This window comes from Salmo salar, chromosome ssa11 (genome assembly GCF_905237065.1).
Source record: "Salmo salar chromosome ssa11, Ssal_v3.1, whole genome shotgun sequence".
Classification (NCBI taxonomy): domain Eukaryota; kingdom Metazoa; phylum Chordata; class Actinopteri; order Salmoniformes; family Salmonidae; genus Salmo; species Salmo salar.
In genome coordinates this window covers 35945895-35951894 of record NC_059452.1, presented here as the reverse complement: position 1 = coordinate 35951894, position 6000 = coordinate 35945895, and positions in this window count along the sequence as shown.

The window sequence follows — 6000 nt, the reverse complement described above, 5'->3', positions numbered from 1 at the left end:
TTTTGTCCTGAAGACCATTGTGCTACGTTTTTGCCCATTGAATACCATTCAAAAAGCCTACAAAAGTAAAAAAGATTGAACATTGAATACCATTCAAAAAGCCTACAAAAGTAAAAAAGATTGAACATTGAATACCATTCAAAAAGCCTACAAAAGTAAAAAAGATTGAACATTGAATACCATTCAAAAAGCCTACAAAAGTAAAAAAGATTGAACATTGAATACCATTCAAAAAGCCTACAAAAGTAAAAAAGAAAATACAAGGCTACTTCCTGAAAATGACCCTTCGCTAAGCCCCGTCCCAGAATTTTGGGCAACCAATTCCAGCGCTCCAACGGATTGCAACTGTCGCTAACCAAGCTTATGTTTGACCTGCCTCGAACAAACTCTAGTTTCAAACACACGGAAGCCATGGCAAATACAGAGTTTATCATTTTTTCTATTGTTTATATGGCTAAATAGTTGATCAGTCCACCAGGGGTACTTGTGACAGTGATTCCTGAAATGCAAAGCTTGTTTATGGAGTATTTTTCAAACTCGGAATTATAGTTTTGATGTATTGTTTGCTAGCTGGTTATATTTTAACTAGTTCTCATTGACTACCTATGAAAACGTCGCTGACGCTAGCTAGCTAGCCAGTTAATGTAACTCGTTTTCTCCAGACAATAGGTAATTTATAAATGTCATCATATTTGCAAACAACTGTAATGCAGTTCAGATAAAATCTCCATCAGATCTTATTTGATACTTCTATTCGATCAAGGCCTCACATAGCAAATTAGAAATTACATTTTATGTTGACCAAATTCAACACTCTTATTGACCTCCATAGAAAACATCCCCGCTTCCAATGTTCACGCTTTATTTTCGCACTTTTGGGGCAGAATCAGCTCTATTGCTTCACCTCTTCCATCTCAGATTTTTTTATTTAAGTGAATAACGTCATTTTTCCCATGAGGGACGACTCGTCTGGAAAGGTTCCAAAATAATCCTAGAAACATAAGCATAGTATCACATACAACACATGACAAAACACAGGTCATCATAGACATGGGCAGTAGAACAGGAGTCCTCCTAACTGAGTTCTGAATGGGTAGTAGAACAGGAGTCCTCCTAACTGAGTTCTGAATGGGTAGTAGAACAGGAGTCCTCCTAACTGAGTTCTAAATGGGTAGTAGAACAGGAGTCCTCCTAACTGAGTTCTAAATGGGCCGTAGAACAGGAGTCCTCCTAACTGAGTTCTGAATGGGTAGTAGAACAGGAGTCCTCCTAACTGAGTTCTGAATGGGTAGTAGAACAGGAGTCCTCCTAACTGAGTTCTGAATGGGTAGTAGAACAGGAGTCCTCCTAACTGAGTTCTGAATGGGTAGTAGAACAGGAGTCCTCCTAACTGAGTTCTGAATGGGTAGTAGAACAGGAGTCCTCCTAACTGAGTTCTGAATGGGTAGTAGAACAGGAGTCCTCCTAACTGAGTTCTGAATGGGCAGTAGAACAGGAGTCCTCCTAACTGAGTTCTAAATGGGTAGTAGAACAGGAGTCCTCCAGTAGTTAGCTCCTAACTGAGTTCTGAATAAGACGTCTAGAAGCTGTATCTCAGGTCAGAATCACAGTGTGATACCAATATGTTGTGATGTTGCTAGCTACTGTTAGCTCTGTGTATAGGACTGTTTTACAATCCCATTCCTTGCTGTCAATCACTCAAACTGCCAACTTAAAAGGGGTGGGCTAAAGTCAAACGAATCCACACATCCTGCAGAAATGTGAAACGTCTGGAGTCGAGGAAACATACTTTAGACTACCTCAGAAAATGTACTATTTCTAGTCTAATCTAATGTTGTAATTTATAGGTTGAGCTCTCCTGGACAAGATCTCTGCTGAAAGCATGTATGCCAATGAAAATGTCCAAATATCTAATATTATGTCAAGAATGATTTGCTCACTGGTATGTGGGGGAATAAAGGGAGTATTCAATTCAAACCAAAACACAATTCTCCTGTAAATGAATGGAAAAACATACTGTTTTAGACAGAGGTGCGGAGATACAGTGTTAGGGCCGAAGTGTTTGACTGGGATGCGGTCCATGTTCTGTCGGCCACTCTGGGAAGACAGCCCTGTGTGTGTGTGTGTGTGTGTGTGTGTGTGTGTGTGTGTGTGTGTGTGTGTGTGTGTGTGTGTGTGTGTGTGTGTGTGTGTGTGTGTGTGTGTGTGTGTGTGTGTGTGTGTGTGTGTGTGAGGACAGCTATTCCCTGGCTAGCGCTGCTCCGGTCCTAACATTGTGTGGTGTGTTGGTCTAAGGTCCTGTATGGGTTGGGTTTAGTCCCAGTCCGGGTGGAGAGTGATGCTGGACCAGTCCCTTCCTGACTGTATGTGTGTTCTCATGAGACTGTTACAGAACTGGGAGACAGAATGTGTGCTCCTGTGAGATGCTTCTGAAGAATACGGAAACTACAGGTCTTCAACTTGTTCACACATCCACGCAAACATGCAGGGCAGTGGACCCACACCCACACTAACATGCAGGGCAATGGACCCACACCCACACTAACATGCAGGGCAATGGACCCACACTAACATCCAGGGCAGTGGACTCACACCCACACTAACATGCAGGGCAGTGGATCCACACCCACGCTAACATGCAGGGCAGTGGACCCACACCCACACAAACATGCAGGGCAGTGGAGCCACACCCAAACAAACATGCAGGGCAGTGGACCCACACCCACAGAAGCATGCAAGGCAGTGGACCCACACCCACACTAACATGCAGGGCAGTGGACCAACACTAACATGCAGGGCAGTGGACCAACACTAACATGCAGGGCAGTGGACCCACCACACTAACATGCAGGGCAGTGGACCCACACCCACACTAACATGCAGGGCAGTGGACCCACACCCACAGAAGCATGCAGGGCAGTGGACCCACACCCACACTAACATGCATGGCAGTGGACCCACACCGACACTAACATGCATGGCAGTGGACCCACACCCACACTAACATGCATGGCAGTGGACGCACACCCACACTAACATGCAGGGCAGTGGACCCACACCCACACTAACATGCAGGGCAGTGGACCCACACCCGCATGCATAGCAGTGGACCCACACCCACACTAACATGCAGGGCAGTGGACCCACACCCGCATCCATAGCAGTGGACCCACACCCACACTAACATGCAGGGCAGTGGACCCACACCCACACTAACATGCAGGGCATTGGACCCACACCCAAACAAACATGCAGGGCAGTGGACCCACACCCACACTAACATGCAGGGCAGTGGACCCACACCCAAACAAACATGCAGGGCAGTGGACCCACACTCAAACAAACATGCAGGGCAGTGGACCCACACCCACACTAACATGCAGGGCAGTGGACCCACACCCACACTAACATGCAGGGCAGTGGACCCACACCCACACTAGCATGCAGGGCAGTGGACCCACACTAACATGCAGGGCAGTGGACCCACACCCACGCTAACATGCAGGGCAGTGACCCACACTAACATGCAGGGCAGTGGACCCACAGTAACATGCAGGGCAATGGAACCACAGTAACATGCAGGGCAGTGGACCCACACTAACATGCAGGACAGTGGACCCACACCCACACTAACATGCAAGGCAGTGGACCCACACCCACACTAACATGCAGGGCAGTGGAACCACACTAACATGCAGGGCAGTGGACCCATACCAACATGCAGGGCAGTGGACCCACACTAACATGTAGGGCAGTGGAACCGCACTAACATGCAGGGCAGTGGACCCACACTAACATGTAGGGCAGTGGAACCACACTAACATGCAGGGCAGTGGACCCATACCCACACTAACATGCAGGGCAGTGGACCCACACCAACATGTAGGGCAGTGGAACCACACTAACATGCAGGGCAGTGGACCCACACTAACATGCAGGGCAGTGGACCCACACTAACATGCAGGGCAGTGGACCCATACCCACACTAACATGCAGGGCAGTGGACCCACACTAACATGCAGGGCAGTGGACCCATACCCACACTAACATGCAGGGCAGTGGACCCATACCCACACTAACATGCAGGGCAGTGGACCCATACCCACACTAACATGTAGGGCAGTGGACCCATACCCACACTAACATGCAGGGCAGTGGACCCATACCCACACTAACATGCAGGGCAGTGGACCCATACCCACACTAACATGCAGGGCAGTGGACCCATACCCACACTAACATGCAGGGCAGTGGACCCATACCCACACTAACATGCAGGGCAGTGGACCCACACTAACATGCAGGGCAGTGGACCCATACCCACACTAACATGCAGGGCAGTGGACCCACACTCAGTTCTCTGCCACCAGCTACAACATAACCCCAGAGAGAGAAGCCTATAGAATGATTATTACAATGGGACTCATTCTTTATCATTAGAAATCACCTGGAAACATAGCAGTATCATACAGATTCTACACAGAGATTCTACACAGAATGATAGATGCATTAAAGTCTATGTTTTGACATGAGTTTGCAAGTGCTATGTAGTATGTTTTTCTCATCATGCCTATTAGTTGTGACTTAGTTATATGTCGGCTATGTCATTTTGAGACGGGTCTGCTCAGCCTCCTTGTTCAGATCATTTGTGGCGCCAATGGAACCGTGCCCATTGTCCCATATCACATACAGACAGTCTATACAACATAAGTGAAATTCAAGAGCTTGTTAAGGTGAAGCAGCCAGTGTGTCTGCCTGTTCCTTGTTCCGAGGCCAGGTGTTTCTGTGTCTAACGGCTGTGTTCGAGCCGCCAGGGAAGTCACCCCTAGAGCGAGCAGACACAGGGAGTGGTGGGTGAAGAGAAAGAGAGAGAATGGTATTAGAGGGGAGGCGTGAGAGACTTATTCTAGTGGGCACACAGACGGCTGCTGGCACTCGCTGGCACACTGACCTGGCAATTAGCCTCTGACTCACAACACCCACAGCACGCTCCTCTGACTGGCCAGTGAGGGAACAGAGAGAAACAGAGAGAGAGACACTCACAACACGCTCCTCTGACTGGCCAGTGAGGGAACAGAGAGAAACAGAGAGAGAAACACTCACAACACGCTCCTCTGACTGGCCAGTGAGGGAACAGAGAGAAACAGAGAGAGAGAGACACTCACAGCACGCTCCTCTGACTGGCCAGTGAGGGAACAGAGAGAAACAGAGAGAGAGACACTCACAGCACGCTCCTCTGACTGGCCAGTGAGGGAACAGAGAGAAACAGAGAGAGAGACACTCACAACACGCTCCTCTGACTGGCCAGTGAGGGAACAGAGAGAAACAGAGAGAGAGACACTCACAGCACGCTCCTCTGACTGGCCAGTGAGGGAACAGAGAGAAACAGAGAGAGAGACACTCACAACACGCTCCTCTGACTGGCCAGTGAGGGAACAGAGAGAAACAGAGAGAGAGACACTCACAACACGCTCCTCTGACTGGCCAGTGAGGGAACAGAGAGAAACAGAGAGAGAGACACTCACAGCAAGCTCCTCTGACTGGCCAGTGAGGGAACAGAGAGAAACAGAGAGAGAGACACTCACAGCACGCTCCTCTGACTGGCCAGTGAGGGAACAGAGAGAAACAGAGAGAGAGACACTCACAGCACGCTCCTCTGACTGGCCAGTGAGGGAACAGAGCTAGGTCCATGTAACAGACAATATGAAGTACATTGACAAAGCACCCCAAGCCATGACATAATGCATTCTGTCCTCTACACATGACTGTGTGTGTATGTGTGTGTGTGTGTGTGTGCGTGTGCGTGTGTGAGACTGTGATGAATGTGTAATCCTGGCTGACGGACAGTGTGTGTAAGCGAGCTGAGATGTGTGTGTCTCGGTCTCTGTGTATGTGAGTCTACAGGGAGTCTTCACCCTTTGCAAACTGGCCTTTATCTGGAAAACCTGAAGTGAACACAAAAGTAAAGCACAACAGCTCTGTGAAACCCATTAGCCTGCC